Here is a 19,075-nt window from a genome sequence, read left to right on the forward strand (position 1 = left end):
TCCTAAGGAAGGTCATTATTTCGAAGGTGATATATGAAAGGATTCCCTCTCAAGTATTTAGTCTTTAGGATTCTACACCACCCTATCACATTCCGAGTCAACCTCCATCCAACCTTCACCATAAGTGACTAATTAAGATAAAAAAATATCATCAAGTATAATCCCTGCTATGATTTAGGTTTGAAAACCTTCTCTTAGGAAACAAGGCTCATCCTGGATTTCTCCTCTATTCATGACCATAGGAAATTATGTTAAATTTTATTTGAAGTGTCCCTAATTCTTCTATAGATTTTGAACATGGATAAGAAATAGGCAAGAATACCTTGCAAGGAAGTCAAGAGTAGTGATAACTTACCAACACTACTGAGAACCTTCACTTTCCAACCAATACACTTCCTTTGAATATGTTCCATAATTAAGTTCCAAAACTAGCGAGTGACATGCTTAATAGTGAGGGGTAGCCCAAGGTAAGTGTTAAGGAGGTTAGCCATTTGACATTGTAATTCTCTTGCAATCAAATCTTTTAGGTTTCTCTTAGTATTCAATAATTATATCTTTCACTTATGATACTTAATGTCTTGTTATGAAACTTTAGCATAATTTTCTAGAAGCTCTTTCTAGCACCTAGCATCTCTGACTAAAGAAATTCTATATAGAAAGGTATCCTCCATAAACTGTTGAAGAACCTTTGTGGAGAGTGAAGTGCTAGGTTTGATACCTTTTATTTTTCCTTTTTGCATCATGGCCATAAATTTTCTTCCAAGAACCTCATGTGTAGTGATGAACAAGTAGGGGGAAGGGACTCCCCTTTTCTTAACCCTTTGGTAGAATTTTAAAAAATTCTATAGAGCCCCATTAAGGAGAACAACAAATTTGATAGAATTGAAAACCTCCATAATTAGTAGGATAAATCTATCCCAAAAACCCAACAAGTTATCAAAATATAAGAAACAAAATAATGCCTTAATTTGTAACATGTCTTAGAGATGCCAAATTTCATTTTCATACTTGGGTTCTTACTCTTCTCCATAGAATGTAGGATTTAATGTGAGGATAACAAAGTCCAAAATCTATTGACCTAGAACAAAGCCATTTTGAGATGGTTTAATAAACTTATCCAAGAGGAGCCTAAACCAATTTACCAAAATATTACAATAGATTTTATACATGGTGTTGAAGATGTTGATGGGCTGATAATCCTCTATCCTAGTGGGCTCACTAATTTTTAGAACTAGGACAATGTGTGTCTAATTAAGCTCTTTCAAGAATCTTCCTTATTTATGAAATCTGTAAGCACATGGGTGAAGTCAAATTTTATGATTTCCAAGGGGTCCTAGAGGAAAGAAGGTGGAAAGCCATCAGGGCATTGGGCCTTATAGGCTCCCATGGTGAAAACAATTGCTTTCACTTCCTCAACTTCCACCCTTTTGATGAAATCATTATTCATTCCCACATCCACCACCGAGTTAATTATTCTCACCAATTCCTCTCTTTCTTTGATTATGAGGAAGCATATGATGATTGTAGTTTCCCAAATCTACTTACTCAATAAGTACCCTATTTTTATCATCCATCAATTTAGTTATAGTGTTCCTTTTCTTGTGCTTAGAGGTTGACCTATGAAATAAATTAGTGTCCCTATCCCCTTCTATGAGCCACTAAATTCATGATCTTTGTTTTCAAAAAATCTCCTCTCCTTAAAACTTCCTTTGCCTTACTTCTCAACTCTCTTTCTTCCTAGACAATTTCCTCAGGTATGTCCTCATTGGCCTCAGTAGTTTGAAAATCCTTGAGCCTCTTCTCAAATTCCTTTTTTTGTTTAAAAAATCCTCCAAAGGTTCATTTACTCCAACTACACACCTCTCTTTTAATGATTTCAACATTTATTGCAATATTATACATTGTCATCCCTTCCACCCTAGTATTCCACTACTATTTGATGCACTCCCCAAATTGAGGTTGTGAGTGCCACATAATCTCGTATCTCAAGGGTTTATGACCTAGAGAGTTGTGTTTGGGCTCGCTAAACAAGATAATGGAGTGATCAAATATTTTCCTAGGGAGGGCTTGTCATAAAGAGAAAGGGATAAGATCTTTGCCAATTCTATTAGTTGAACCAAGTGGAGGAAGACCATTGGAGGTCAATATCAAGGAGGCCATTGCTTGAGGATGTCACTGACATCATACATGCTCTTAGATTAATCCTCCGATCCTCCCAAATTTTAGAGGGGTAAAGTAACATGTTAAAGTCACTAGCACATATCACGTTAAAAATATAAGGACAATGTACAACCCTAGAGGATTCATTCCAAACTTGAAGCCTTGCAACCCTCGTGTTTAGTGCATAAAAATTATGTAAGGGCCACCTATCATGTTTTTCAATAAACTCCACCTCAAGGAAATGGGAATTTTAGAAAACCTCTCTATTTGAATCCTTATTGGAGTACCATATAGTAGAAATGCCCCAAGAAGCATGAGTCAACTTCCTATAAGAATAGTTAGCACTAAGCTAGATGTAAGCCACCTGACTTTTAGAATTCTTGACTATCATTTTAATTTCCTAAATTAGGATAATATCCAATTTATGCTCTATAATTTTTAGGTTAATAAGATACTACTTCCTAGGGCTACTAAGCCCACTAATATTCCAACAAATTATCTTCATTTCTTACATCCCTAGGTATCCTCAAAGGTAAGTTGAGTACCTAGAGCAATGTCCCTTGCAGTTGCTTTTATCCTGACAGTTTTCTTCAGAGGTCTCTTGACCTTAGAATTAATAGTTCCTTGTATCGTCCTTCTAAATATATTCCACCTTTCATAGGAGTCTCCCGTAAGTAGGGGGAATTGATAGGTAATCTAGTCATGATATAGACGAGAAAGCACTTTCTCACTGATTGTCCAAGGGATACTTCTAGGGAGCTTATAAGTGAAGCATACTCCCCCCACATCATCTCTCCAAACTCCCTCCCTTTCGACATACTCAACATGTTAGCATTTCCATCCTTAAGATCTCTGACTACCATCTTGGGGTCCATCCCCAGAAATCTCTTCTTTTCCTCTACCACTAGGAGGACCACTTCCCTCCCTTCTAGACTCATAGAGTGGTTAACTAAAGAATTTTGAGCCTCAATATTCATTAGGGGGTCATTTTCACACTCTAAATCCCTTCTATAGGATTTCTCCTTCTTCAAGATTCTTTTGAGGGTCCTCCCTACATTATTTTTCTAGATGGGCAACAAGCATAACTAAGCCATGAGAGAAAGGGTAGATCTCCATCATTATCTTCTACTCCCCAACAACATGAATCTTTGTCTCCTTATTCTCTCAAGACTCCCTCCCTCTATATCTGCTCAAAATGTTAGTATTTCCATCCTTAAGATTCCCCACTACCATCTTGGGGTCCATCCCCAGAAAGCCCTTCTTTATGTCCACCACTTGGAGGACCACTTCCTTCCCTTCCAAAATTTTGGAGTAGTCAACTAAAGGATTTTGAGCCCTAGTATTCATTAGGGGGGTCCTTTCCACACTTTGAATCACTTCTTTAAGGATTTCTCCTTCTTCAAGATTCTTCTAAGGATCTTCCCTGCATTATTTTTCTAGAGAGATGACAAGCTTAGCAAAAGCTTGAGAGAAATGTTAGTTCTCCATCATTGTCTTCTCCTCCCCAAAAAAATGAATCTCCCTCTCCTTATTCTCCTCTACTTCCCCATTGTTTAGGGGGAAAGTGTTGGAGCACTCTCTCAGATCAGTGGTATCTGTCACTATCACCTTCTCCTTGTCTTTCTTTCCTTTCCCCTTCTCTCAATTCAAATGATAATCAAAGATGAGATGATCATATGAGGAGAATTTCTAATAGAATATAGGAGAATTCTCATATGTGATGGGCTATGTCCACACTCTCCATTTTGATTTCAGGTCCACTAAACTAGGTAGGCTCTTGTTTATGGCTAGCTTCATGTAGAATCTTATAAACACCAATCTACATTTTCTTAAAAGTAACAATATATGTTCTAATAATTTTTCCAAAAGACTCCCCAATCCATCTAAATATCTTCTCATCCACAAACTCCACCGAGAGACCATGAAGTCTTATCCAGACTGACACCATACTGAGCGGGTTCATTGTTGGGTTAAACCTAGGTCTCCATTTGGCCAAATTCAATGCATGTTATCGTAATCTCAAAGACCCCACCAAGATGGTGCAGTTTTTTTCTTTAGATGTAAAAATAAATTAAAAATACCATCCGACAATGCAAAGACACTAACTAAGCCCTTGAACGTCCACTTCATAGAAACCCATTTTCTTAGTACCATCTTGATGGATGGTCGAAGAGAAGCAAAGTGGCCCATCGAAGCCTGAGAAAACCTGAGTGAGATATCGTTCACTAGATAGTCCAACAAGGTAATCTATAGCCCATCCTTTCCATGACCAATCCCGAATGCCCCTTTCAAAGACATGACAACCTTGTGACCAAGAATTTTATTTTTCCAACCTAGTTTAGGGACCTCCACCTTCCATAAGTTAACATTCTTTTCGGTTTCCTTGGATGTAGAAACACAAAGGAAAGCCAAATTATGTAGTAGGCAAGGGGTCCCAAACAAGGACACCTTTATCCCAAAACTTGGCAGGGTGTGGGGAAAGGGCGGGTGGGGGGTGGGGCTGTTCAACAAAATAAGTATTGCATAGAAATGACAAGACACAAAAGTAGACACACTTGTGTTTGGTTTGGTGGAGGAGGACAAGGAGGACCTTTGCCAAAAGCACACACCATGACAGGAGTTGTAGATCTCATTCAACAATTATTTATGTTGAACTTGGGTAGTTGTAACTGAAAGACTTAGATTTAAATAGATCATTGTTCTCAACAAAGATAAAATAATTATCTCTTAAATATTTAGCATTTCATCTTCATTTGATTTTGTCTCCTTTTATGAATTCATAAGAAATGATTTTATTTTATTGATATGAAACACTTTATTTAAACATCCCACTCTTCACTTGTCAAACGATCAATAAAAATATCATGGATGATTCTTGTAATGATGTAAATAATTGTCCTACTTTTATTGATTAAATTTTATTTTACAATTGAACTTAGTCATTTTATTTAAAAGATCACAAGACTCAATAATTAAATACCCAATAGTTATGTTAAAACTAATTTCTTATAAAAAGAATTGTATGACTTGTATTAGTCAAGTGTTATTTTTTGAGAATTGAATTTTATTAACAACACATTTAAACATTATTGCTAAATGTACCAATGTAGCATTAATTACAATAGAGATAGATTCGTGTCAACCACCAATGAAACATAAATTAATAAATTCTACCGAAATGGACATTGAGAAGAATATCATAACTTTTCATCCACCATGATAGATTCTTGTCAATCACTAATAAAACATAAATCAATAAATTTGACTAAAACCAATATTGAGATAAGATATCATAACTTTTCATCCACCATATGACTTATGTAACATTCACCATAGACCAACCTTAAATATCACACACTAAGAAAAATCTTTACCATAAGAATCTAGTAGTATGTAATGTTTAAACTGTATGTTCACCATGGCATCGGTTGGGCCCCGTGAACATCGGTTGGACCCGTGACAGTTAATTCTACCTAATATAGAAATAGAAAACGGATATGCACTTGTCTTTAGTTGAGTGAGATAAATGCTATTTTATTTGATTGGGGACGACTTTGTAGGGCCATACTTTCGACATCTTATTTTGTTTCTTAGTCAATATTAACCAAACACGCTCTGACTTCAATATCATTTGGTGTCTTGACCTTTGCAATATGATTTAACTTAACTCCTTCCTGTACATTGCCGTTAAAGCTCTTTAAATTCAAAACATCTATTGGTTGAGCATTTTATTTTTCTACGCTCTCACACTTTTGGGCATTTCTGCTGTATAGAAAAATGATAAGAATGGACAGTTTTCCGTCTTCTCCTCGTTTAAAATTTCTCCTTTTCCCACTCTTCCTTATATCCTGCTCGCTGGTTGCAGAGATACTTGCGCTTTCTTCAACAACTGCCTATGGAGGCAGAACTCAATATCCAGTCAATAGATTTCCTGACACCTTCAGTTTGCGAAAATGCACTCATCCGACCGATCCATCTTAGCAGCAATGTCTCATAGAATGATATGAATCTGCAGTTTGGTTGTGGATTCTTCTGCTATGGCTCCCCTTGTGACACGGGCTGTCTATTTGCCGATTTGTTTCTAGAGGATTTTCTAAGCGGAAATCCCCCGATGATCTCTGTTTTTGTTACAAACTGTTTGAATAGGTCTTTTTAGAATATATGTAATCCGCTAACTGCTATAAAAAGTGAAATAGGCCTACTTGAAAACGTTAACATGGCTAGAGGCTTCCTGTAAAAGGATAAATTGTTATGAGCCACACTAATAACAAGGTTCGCTCCTATTATCTTAGTTCTGACTTCGGACATTCTGACTTTATTTGCCCATCTATAGACGTGCAACTAATGTTTTCATGTAATCATTTTGGTAATATTTTGTGCTGAGAGTTGAGTCACTTAAAATAGATGGAGCATCTAATATATTTCTTCTGTTTTCCCACTTATAAATGTCGTGAACTACTGACTCTCCTTTTTAGGAGGTTGATATACCATGTACCGAGTCATTTCTTAAGAGCTATGGTATATTAAACGTTGGTTTAAGTCATATTTTAGGGTAGACTATCCGTTATGGTTTATATATTTGGAAAGAAAAAAATTATTAGAAAATTATGAGTAAGATAAATTGTGGAAGTTTATTAATATCAATATATTTGTTATTGTGAAACATCTGGAATCTAATTATGCCGTAGGTGTTTTCTTATTTGAATGTCCAAAAGTAAATTTCAAATCCGACGGTGGACAATTGTGAAGAGCGAGTGATTACGAATAAAACAATTTGGCCGAAACTTAGATCCTTTCACTGTTCAAGGAAATCCATCACCACTGATGTTTGGTTTAGGAAAGACATTGAAAACTCCTTTCATTGACCTGTCACCGTCACGGTCTTTGTCTTTTTCGTCGTCACCTCCTTCGTATGTAGAAAAATCCCATATCGAGAAGTTGATGGGAGTGATTCAAGAAAAGGTCATTAACACGGGGTGGCTGGTCATGGTCACAGAATCAAAAAATCCAATTATAAGTAGATGATATTAGCTTTGCAGTCAAATGGAAAAAGAATGTGTTCTTCGTGTCTGATTGTTTAGTCATTTAAGTTTATTTGATATGGAAGCACCAGATTTAATATGACGATGTCCCTATGTTCAACTCACACCAGTTGCTGATAAACACGTGTAAGAATTGCTTTTCACCTAGAAAATACATTGTTCAGAAATCTTACTCCTACAAGGCATGAAGAACGGTTGGTTGCACCCAACGAGTTGATGTAAGAATTGCATATGTATGTTAAATACAACGTAGAGACTACTGTATCTGGCAACAGAAGCCAAGTAAAGAATATATACTTAATGGATCTCCCTATGCATTAAACAATGTTTTTCACGCACAGTCTAGTCGTTGGAAAAGGTTATGGAGTCCATCATTACCACTGCAAAAGTAAAAAGTGGAAACATTGACAACGCACCTAAACTATTTGAAATCTAGTCTCCATAAATGCTACCCTTACCGGATATGCACAAAACAGTTTTAATGTAAAGACAAACCTAGCAATATTGATTTTTTCGATAGAACTGAGGAATTTTTCGTTCTACTAAGGCTTCTTGCTTCGTGCAAACTTTCAGTTTTCTTGTGTATAGCTCTTAGTCTGAGCTTCCTTTTTGTAGGCACCACTTGTCACACCGCATTTACTATAGGAGCTTTTAGGCTAGGATATAATGGCTCCAAACAATAGTGAACCAGTTGTTTCTAGTGTTCACGCTGTTGCTTCGGATTGCCATGGTGCCGCCATCGAACAAACGCCCACGCAAGTTTGTCTTGAAGGTTTTTTATGAGGTAATCCTAACATTATCCTTCCTTTGCAAGAATTTGATGCTGCATGTGACTAGTTAGAACAACACACCTTGATAGGTTATTTTGTGGGTAGGACTCCTTTTGAAGCTATGCTCCGAGAATGGGTTAACAAGAGATAGACTCCTCATGGAGTCTTCCTTGATGCTATGCAAAACCTTACCAAAGGTTTTTTTTTTAATTTCACTTTGTTAACCCATTGCAAGCAGACGCGGTCTTTAATAATGGACCTTGATCTGTGCATTCTTCTCTGCTTATTTTTCAAAAATGGTCATGAGACATCATAGTCTCAAATGATAAAAAGCTTAGGGTTTCTGTGTGGGTCAAGTTCTCAGCTCTACCCGTACCATGTTTGCCTTTCATTGAGTCAATTGCCAAAGCCCTTGGCAAAGTCGTCACCAAGGAGCTTGAGAAATTTTTGAATGCTCACCCACAACAACACATTTGTGTCGAGGTTGATCTTTCCAAGGACCTTAAGGTTTTTATGAAAATCCAAATTGGGGCTCAAACCTTCTCCCAAAAGGTGCTTTACTTGAACCTCCCCAACACCTATTATAGGTGCTAGTCCATGGAACACAAGATCAGGGACTGCCCTTTGGCTATGCCTAGGGTAAAGCCAGGCCTAAAGAAGTGCCTACCAAACAGGCCAAAGGGAAAAAATAAGAATGGGTTACTATTGGGTGCAAGGGTGAGGCTACCTTGAATCCCTTGCCTCCCAAGCAATCCTATGCATCAGTCACTATGGTTCCTCCTATCCCCATAGGAGCATCAATTCCAGCTAGCACAGGGATGCAAGCGGTAGAAAAAGGACCTACTCTAGAGGTTTTGCAGGTTTGAAACCCTATTGGTTTGCAGGGGATAAAGGCGGCCGCTAGGGCTTCTGCCTTTGTTGGGGTGCATACTCCTCTCACTGCTTCTTTCATAGCACCACCAACGACATGGTATTCTCGTAGTCCTCCTGGACATGTGGAGATACCAGAGGTGAAATGATAGGCTATAAGTTTAGAGGGCTTTGCATTTGATTTCAAACATGTTTCTACCTTCTTTTAGAATAGCTACTCCTCTCTATATGATGAGGATGATAGTTTTCATGAACTTCCTATCATGGAATGTTCAAGGTCTCATAGACTTGCCTAGAAAGTACTATGTCTGCGATGTCCATCATAGACTTGGTAATTTAGGTTTTTTCTCTCTACAAGTAGTTAAGATTTCTAGTTTCATGCTTTCTTTGGCGTGTCGCATCATTTGACATGATGGCATTATGTTTTTCCTTTCAACACAAAGCTAGCCAAGGTGGTGTAGTTACTCTCTTGTCACCTCGCCTTCATTCTGCTATTATTTCACATAGCTCTGACCCCTTGCATAGAATTATTTGCCTTTTTTTTTTCCATTAACAATCATTCTTTTGGAGTCATTAATGTTTATGCTTCCAATGATGCTGTGGAAAGATCCCAGATGTGGGCCTAGTTGGCTAACAATTTGCCTCTAGCTAGTTGGGTCATGTGTGGGGATTTCAATATGGTTGAAGTGGTCTCTAACAAAGATGGCATTCTTCCTTTTCACTGGACAGCTAGGGAAAGAGAAGCCTAGTACTACATGCATAATAAATTTGGCCTTTTTGATCCCAATACCAACTACCACCAGGATAGTGTGGTTTGGCACACTTGGTCCAACTTTCAAGTTGCCTTTGATCACATTTTAAAATGCCTCGATCGTGATATGATCACTGCACAATCCTTTTTCTCTTTTTCTGAGGATTGAGATCTACTTGTCATTCCCCTACCAAATGTGACATTATCTAACCACTATCCCATTTATTTTGTCATTTCTTAGCAAACAGCTATCCTAAAGGTGGCCAAGTCTCAGTTCTTCCTCAACACATCTGTGTTTATGCATGCTTCCACCATCTCACACATCCTATGTGTCTTGAATTTGGAGCTATGTTGGCATTCTCAAAGGGGATGGATTCAATGGTGGAATGATGACATTACTAGAACTGCGCAGTTCCTGCACATCTATGGTCATCAGTTGGCAATGCTTAGAAAATAGTTATATGAAGCCAACATGCTTGCCCTCAAAAAGCCTCTGAGGCTCTCACACTCAATCCCTTTGATGTGGATTTATAGATTCATCTTGCCAAGCTTCACCATGACAAAAAAATTGTTGATAATTATGCTACTCATGGAGTTCAAATCAAAGCCTGTCTCCACTGGTTGGAGGTTGGCAACAAAGCCTCGAAGGAGTTTTTTCAGTCTCTTCAAGCCTGTCATACCAATGTTGGGATTAAAAAGATCAAACAAGGAACTACTATTCTATCTAGTCTCCCTAACATCCTGCAAGCATTTCTTCATCACTATGAGAATGTGTTTGCTTCGTAGGGAAATTTGGTTGCTTAGGAGGAAGCTCTTAAAAAGTGTATTTCTGTTACTCCAAACTGCCTAGAAGTTGAGCAACATGCTTTTTATGAGCAACTTCTTTCCCTTTGAGACCTTAAAGAGGCAGTCTATTCCTTGGATGATGACAAGTCCCTTGGGTGTGATGGGTTTCCCTGTGAATTCTACAAACACCTCTGGGAGCATATAGGTCCTGATATACACAAAGTTTATCTTGAAGCCTATCATTCTAAAAGCTTTGGAGCCTTTATAAATAAAGGAAATATCAAATTCATACTTAAAGTCAGTGATCCTGAGGACATATGCAATTAGAGACCTATTACCCTTCTGAATGTGTCTTATAAGATTATTGCCAAGACACTCTCTCTCAAATCAAGCACATGTTGCCTTTAATTGTGTGGTCTGAGTAAACTGGCTTCATCAAGTCTAGATAAATTCTTAATATTATTATTATTTTCGGGGAAGGCATGGAAAGGGCTCAAAAGTCCAATAAGAAGGCTATCTTTTTAAAAATAGATTTTGCTAAAGCCTATGATCGCATTGAATGGCCCTTCATCTTGGCTATTCTCCAGGCTCTAGATTTTGGTCCCAATTTCCTTTAGTCTATGGAGATGCTCTTTAAGGATGCTAATGCTTGCATTACAATCAATAATTTGCAATCTAAGAATTTTGGACTTTTTCGTTCAATCAAGAAAGGTTGCCCATTAGCTCTAGTGCTTTGTGTCCTTGCTGTTGAAGGTTTTGGCTATTTGCTAGCTCATTTTGTGTCCTCAGGACTGGTTCATGGATTTTCCTTACCTGAATCATCCTCCCATTTAGTTAGTGGACACTTTGCTGATGATTCCTTTCTTACTCTTTTAGAGGACAAAGAAAACATCAATAATGCTTTAAATTTCCTAGACACCTTTTGTCAAGCCTCTGGTTCTACCATTCAATGGCATAAAACACTTTTCTTCCGTCAATCATTTTTGCTAGCTCCACCTTGGCTCAGCCAGTTTGAGTGAAAATGGGTGATGTACAGGGAAATCTTCCACTTTCTTGGCATTCCTTTTGCATTCCAGGCTTTTCCTATGGAACTTTGGAATGTTGTGCTAGCCAAGATTAGCAAGAAGCTTTAATACTGGCTCACAAAATCGCTTTCCCTTGCTAAGAAATTCTAGATTTTCTCAAAGATTTTGGCAGCCACTCGTGTGTATTACTCCTCCTATTGGGCTCCCTCCAAAGCTTATTATCTAAAGCTAGAAAGATTGATCATGAATTTTCTCTAGGCCTCTGGTTCTGATCATCATGGCTTTCATAGAGTTGCCTAGGATTTTTGTTGTCTCCCAAAAGAATCTGGTGGTCTTGGCCTGCTTTCCACCCAGAAACAATCCCTTGCTCTCTGTGCAAAATGGATTATTCAAGCTATTTCTAAAGATGAAGCCTGAAAGATTCTAGTTCAACACTACATTTCTTCCAGCTTTTCTGTTAACAGGCCAATGTGGAAGGGGATTGGTTTCCAAACCCTTCTCATCGTGTGTGAGCCAGTGGCCATATAAGGCTCATTTTTCATCAAGAGCATATGGAAAGCCTAGGAAGCTATTAAGCCCTAGCTTCAATGGGTTGGAGATGAATTCCATAATGGCCTCTCCTTGAATCAATAGAGCATTTGGTGGTCTCCCATATTTGCCATTCAAGGTACTCCCCTTGCCAAGACTCAAGGTACCAATGCTCTGCATTTTTCCAAACATGGAAAAACTCCTAAGGACCTCTTCTCAAGGGTCACCATGAGTTTTAGGACCTGGGAAGATATGCAAGTTTAGTACCTCCTTATTTGTTTAGATTGACAAACTTTTGACCTTCTACTCTCTTACATCCCTGTTCACTAAGTTCATAAAATGGAGATTCAGTCTGTTTGACCTTAGTGGCTTGACTGGAAATGGTATCCTACCACTCCATTTTCCAATTACAAGCCAAATTTGGGATACATATGTCTTTCACCCTATCTTCTGATGGTGGACATGCTCAACCAGAGATGGCATTTGCAATCTTATCTTTCTCAATGGAGAAAATGCTTTGATACCATTTGGAATGCTATAACTGAATCCAAGATTGCACATTTTGCTTGGTGCCTATCCTTTAAAGGTCTTCCCCTAGGGCCTCAGCTCAAACACATTAGGGTTCCTGATGCCAAGTGCCCCTTTTGTGGACAACCAGAGTCTTTCTTGCATATTTTCTAGTCTTTTAAGCGTGATAAGAATTATTGGCACTAGATTCATGACTTTCTCAAGCCATTCAAGCCTGAACTTTTTTCTTGGCACATGATCTTGTTGGGTGACTCCCCTAGAATTCCTCAGAAGTACACCTAGATTTGGCATACCTTCAGGATGGAAATTTTGTTTTCTCTGTGGAAAGATTGGAATGCTATTCTTTTCACATGCATATTTTTAGATACTAACATTGCTATATACACTAAGGCATGCATTTTTAATAATGTAATTATGCAGATTCAGGTGCAAGCTAACAAAGTTACCCCTGAGGTAGCTCACCTGGAGAAGTTTTTGAATCACTAGGGAAATGATCCCTGCATTATTACTAGAGTTCCTCCTAATGCCTTGGAAGATACCTTGGTGCCTCATGGCCACTGTCCTCGGTGCCATTTCTTAGGCCACCACTCGCACACCCTACACTCCTAGGCTTCCCGCCACCACTCTCCCAGTTAGGGTGATTACAGATGGAGGCACTGCTTAGCTTCACCACCCCATGGTGGTTCTAGTTGGTCCTTGACTCCTCCTCTTGGTATTTATCGAGCACATTCTGGGAAGTGGCCTCACCTAGACTTGGTAATCTCTCCTCCATGGCCAAAGGTTAAAGATGTCGAGGCTACAACTAATCCTCTAGTTATTGTTGCTACTGATGATGGCTATAATTTTCCAAGCCGACCCCTCAATCCCAAAGATGATTGGGTTTTCATGATAAAGATGATCCACCACCCTTGGTTGGCACTGCTTTGGCAACCTAAGGTTGCTTTATATGTTTTCTCTTGATGAATAGTTTCTATTTCGAGCTATGGTCATGTTTTTAGTATAGCTTTGGCCATGTGAACTCAATCATGGGGTGATCTTGCATCCTCGACCCCTTTTTGTGAATTGTAATCTTAGTATATTTTTTAATAGAAAAGGACTATTCATCAGAAAAAAAAAAATAGCAATATTTTCCAACATCCTCTTTAGCTCTTTGGAAATGGAGTTTTGGAATAGTGCAAGTTGTATAGGATGCTTAGCTCGCACCTCCTATTGATGTGTCAATATATTTGGAGTGAGATATGATACTGTACTAATACATCTAATTAAAAAGTGGTCTTATGTCTTTAACCACCTTATCAAATTATCCAATTTAGTATTTTGTGTTTTTTTTTTTTGTTTATGCATTTGAGCGAAGTCCTTACAATCCTTTCCCCTTCATTTATTCCTTCGTTGTAAGGATTACTATTGTACCATTTCCCAAATTGCATGATTTATAAATATAAAATTGTTTTAGACAATTAGGATAAATTATAAATGTATTAAAAAAAAACTTTAAAAATTAGTTAATGTTAATTTTATTTGAAAATAAATTTATATTAAAAATAATTTAATATTACATGTATTAAATGAAAATATCATATAAATGATACTCATAAGTTTTTTGATAAATTATTATCTTAAGTTCAAGTAAACCCAAATAAGTCATTTCATACTTGTTTCATTTTATACCTTGTTAACATGTTTGATGTTTTTTGATTCTCTAAACATAGACTAGTCACATGGATATAACCTCTCCATTAATTTTGAATGTGATGCCCATAATAGTAACTTTATGATCCTTCTAGGTATTCACTAGGTGCATCAAAATGATCTCCTCAAAACCTTCCATGGAGTCTACTAAAGGAAAGAGCCCACCCTTGGTAATAGATGTCTAAGTGTAGGGATTTCGGTGTCATTCATATTCAATCTACCATGGCTCAATTCTATCCCTATCATCACCCATGTCAACCAACAAACAAGGCTTCTTGGTTTCTTCCAACATGAAGAACTTAGGATAATCATGGTAAAGGAGAAATTCTATCTCATAGAGATGTTGTCTATTAAAAGGATATTTGGTAGTGGAAAGAAAAAGGAGAATACCTTTCTAGAGAGTTCTTTTTCCAAATTAATTATTTTGACTTGAGTGATCAAAGCTCACATAATAACTACACAAGAGAATCTCTTAGGGGATTATGAATCCTACTATTATTTTGATTCAATTCAAGGTAAAATTGTGAAAATAGAAAATCCATAGTCAATTCTACTTGACTTGTTATTTCATCTATAAATTGTTCAACAACTTATGTGTTTTATTAGGTAGAAAGATAAATAATATTTATTATAGCATAGAAAATGATCAATCAATTAATTTACTACTCATATTTAGGTATTAGAATTAAGATTTTAAAATCCTTTTAACAATTATAGTTTTAATACTAGGAAAAATTTGAATTGTAAATCATTTTGATATTTTCATCTTTATTATATTTTCTCCTTGAAAAGACTTAGTATATATACAATATATTATACCTGATATTAGAATTTTTAATTAATATAAATTGACTTCTCTACATATATTTTTACTTGGAATTGACTTGGATATTTTTTATTATTTAAAATTGACCCATATCCCTCACAATTATAGCAATAATATTTGTATTTAAAAGGATTAAATAGATTAACATATTTTTAAGATTTAAACTACATAGGTGTTAGTCATTTCCAAGTGATCTAATAGGCTGTTGAATTATACAACAAATTCTCCACTTTTATAATCTAATGTTCATAGCATTTATAAATTAGATTTACATGATATAATTAATTTGTAAATTTATTCTAATATTTTTAGTACTTTCTATTCTAGTCATTATACCTTGAAAGCACAACTACCTTGAAATGACCAACCAACGTACTTTATTCATTTAAAAATAAGCTCAAGTAACCCATATCATTTTTATTTATTGTACAATGTTATTTTTAATATGAAAATTTGTAGAAGGCTTTCTTTGTTCCATGATTTGGATTAGGATAAGGTTATAAAATCGAAGCCCATAAACTAATTTCTTTTTACATTGGTCTATAACATGGCAGAAGTGAGTTATGATTATGCTCCTTGTAACCCTTATATGGTATAAAACACAATCAATAGTTGATCTCTTAAGATGTGAGACACATCCCATTATTTGTCATCACACTAGAGTGATTGAAAATATTTTATGAAATAAGTAAATAAATAAAAACCTATTTACAAAACTTTTTATTATCCCTATCTAATTAAACAATGAAGCATTATGTTTTGTAATCAAGATGGCCAGTGAGACAAATAAGGTTTTTCTTACTATGCTACTGTCGATATAAGAAATAGAGTAGTGATCATCATAAATGTATAACACTAAAGAAAATTAGTCTCACCATTATAGATTCAACTTTATTTTTCTAAGTAGAAGACCTAGGTTATTCTTGAGATAAGAATAAAGCTAGAGCTTTAATAGTAGAGTTGTTTGTCCACTGGAGAAATACATTTTTAATTTGACTTCAAATAGTCTCATTTTGGATGACCTTTAAATCATTCTTCGTTTCTAATTTATAGTCTTATGAATGACTTCAAGATATATATATATATATATATATATATATAATGATTTTTTTAAATAATGTTTTTTTTTGTATAAGATAAAATATAATTGAAATTAAGAGTCTATCCTATTAACTCATCGACTTGCACTCCTCCTTCACTTATCTTTAGCCCCTCATTAAACGTGTCTATTAATCCCTCCAACGCCTTCACCACAATGGACATCGCTGGTCTTCTCATAAAATTGCCCTGGACACACCACATCCCCTCTTTTAACAAATTTACCGCCTCTTCCATTCCCATTTCCTCATCTTCAAGTCCTGGAGACACCAGATCTATTAACCTCCCTTCCTCCGCCTTAACTTTTAATAGTGAAAATAAGTCGTCTGAAAGCTCTCTGCTTCGTTTTCCACTGACAATTTCTATCACCATAACTCCAAAGCGATATACATCTGCCTTCTCTGTGAAATGCATGTTCAACAACTCTGGTGCCGTATACCCTGGTGTCCCTCTCATCATGGTTATCACTTCACTTTGGTCTCTGTTAACCAGATTTGCCATGTCAAAATCTGACACTTCGGCATTGAAATTTTGATCCACGAGAATATTCTGAGGCTTGACATCAAAATGAATTGTCTTCTCTAAATATGTCAATCCTCTTGCAATATTCACAACTATTTTGTTTCTAGTCCTCCAGTCTAGGAAATGTTGATGCATATTGTTTAAAAATATCCATTTATCGAGAGACCCATTTGGGAGATGCTCGTATACAACCACTCGATGGGACTTTTCGGCACAGAATCCCTTCAGACCTACTAAATTAAGATGAACAGCTTTTCCTAGGGTTTCGATTTCTGCCCTGAATTGCCTTTTCCCTCGACCCGCTCCATCAAGGTGCTTCACTGCTATCTTTGAGCCGTCAGCCAAAACACCTTCGTAGACTGAAACCGAATCCCCCGCTTCCCAGCTTTGTACTAAAGCTATTTGTAGCATCCTTCAATTCCTGAAATGTGTAACGTAGAGGTAAGCCTTCTGGCCAAGCTACCTCATCTTCCTCCTCGTCACCTACATCCTTTTCTTTCTGCTGTCTTCTCTTTCGAGACTTTATTATAAATGGCCACAATAAGATTGACAGAAGCGCAACTGATAAGAACCACTGAGGAATCAAAGCCCTTGGACCTAGACTGGATTTTAATGCATGCAGTGGAATTGTAAAACTTCTCCCCTGGAGTCATTGTTATTATAGAATAGATATTGGACTCTAGATAACAATAATCAATAGAAGAATTGTTTCCGTACCTGAAAAAAGCAGCTTTGCAAGAGCAGTTTTGTAGGCAACGTGTTTTACATTCTACCCTTGACACCAACCCTGGCGTTGAAGAATTTTCATATAGATAAGTAAAACAGGCAACGTGTTCAAGTTCCAAAAATTGATGACCTTGGAGCCTACTCCTCTGTGATCAAACCAGAGGAACGCGTGGAGCACATCCAGAAGTGGGTTTTGTGGCATCAATCAGTTGAAAAGCATTGCCATCTCCTGGACAGCTGCACTGAGCGTTTCCGCAGACGCCATAGTCTCCGCATGATCCTGGAGAAACACACTCAGGCAATGATGTCCGGAAAAATGGTGCAAAGTCAATAAAAGATCTTCCTTCTGTTTCTTTTACCAAGCACGCTCTCAAAATCCCATCTGAATCCATTTTATTGTAAAGGGTGCCGCCGGGTGTTGCTACTTTATATACAGGCGATGGTTGTCCTTGAGAATAATAATTGAGGAACTGATCGTCAAACTGGGCATAAGATAACTCCACAGCTAGAGGTTCCTCAGGATATCTGTAATACATTTGAACCGGTACGGAGTTTGTAAACATAGCGAAGTTATCGTGAAGCATGGTATAATAGAAACGACCTGGGGTTCTATTCTTTGGAGAGATGTTTGAAATAAATTTCTGTCCTACCATATGTTTCATCCCTCGCAGCCCGTATCAGTTGGATAATCAAAAGGCTGCCAGATGATCCAACCAGAGGTGTTAAATAGAACAAGGTTCCCAGATTCTTGTATCTCCATCCTTTGAAAAGCTTGGGTAGATGTATTTGTGGACCAGACAAGAGTGCCATCTGAGTTCCTTAATACAAGCTCTCACAAGGAGGTAAGTGTTACAGCTGCGTTTTCATGCAACATCTGGTCTCTGCTTGAACTCCACACCATATCCATATCAAACAGCCTACCATCACTAGCGTAGACAAGAAAGAAAGTTGCAAATAGGCAGCCTGTTTCACAAGAGCTGTCATAGCAGAAGAATCCACATCTATACTGCAGAGTCATATTATTGTATGAGGTATTGCTGCTACGAAGGATCGGTCGGACAAGTGCATCGTTGGAAACAGAGTGTGTCAGGATATCTAGAGAGTGGAAATTGTTTCTCTAAGTTCTGCCTCCATAAGCAGCTGTGGGAGTGATAGCAAGATTCTCTAGAAACAGTGAGCAGGATATAAGAAAGAGTGGCAGCATTAGAGAAAATAGAGAAGAGGGCAAAGAACAATCCCTTGCCATCATTTTTTGAAGCAGCTATTATGTCTAAGAGAGATACCGCTGAAAGATAACATGCTCGGATGAGAAACAATTGCAAAAAACAATCCCTTGCCATCATTTTTTGAGGCAGCTATTAGACATAAGAGAGATACCGCTGAAAGATAACATGCTCGGATGAGAAACAATTGCAAAAAACAATCCCTTGCCATCATTTTTTGAGGCAGCTATTAGACATAAGAGAGATACCGCTGAAAGATAACATGCTCGGATGAAAGACGATTTGAATATTATAAGAGAAGAGTTAGGTTAAACTATAACGTCAAGTTCAAAAAAATTAATGATATTAGGGCTCATTTGGCAATGGGAATACAAGTGGAATAGGCATATGTAAATTCCAAAAAATTTGAATTCTTTGTTTGGATACACTAAAATGGAATTGGAATACAAAGTAAAATAGGAATACGTATTCCAATTTTGGCCCAAAAATGGGGTTTTGCAGTTCCACCAAAATAGGTGTTATTGGAATACG

At 37.1% G+C, this 19,075-nt stretch overlaps 1 pseudogene; it reads right to left on the reverse strand.

Moving 5' to 3' along the window:
* Positions 1 to 16,136: 16,136 nt before the first annotated feature.
* LOC149547236 (G-type lectin S-receptor-like serine/threonine-protein kinase SD2-5) lies at positions 16,137 to 18,567 on the reverse strand (annotated as a pseudogene).
* Positions 18,568 to 19,075: the final 508 nt, after the last annotated feature.

The sequence above is a fragment of the Cupressus sempervirens genome, chromosome 7 (genome assembly GCF_028749045.1).
Source record: "Cupressus sempervirens isolate cs-2001-9-10 chromosome 7, ASM2874904v1, whole genome shotgun sequence".
Classification (NCBI taxonomy): Eukaryota; Viridiplantae; Streptophyta; class Pinopsida; order Cupressales; family Cupressaceae; genus Cupressus; species Cupressus sempervirens.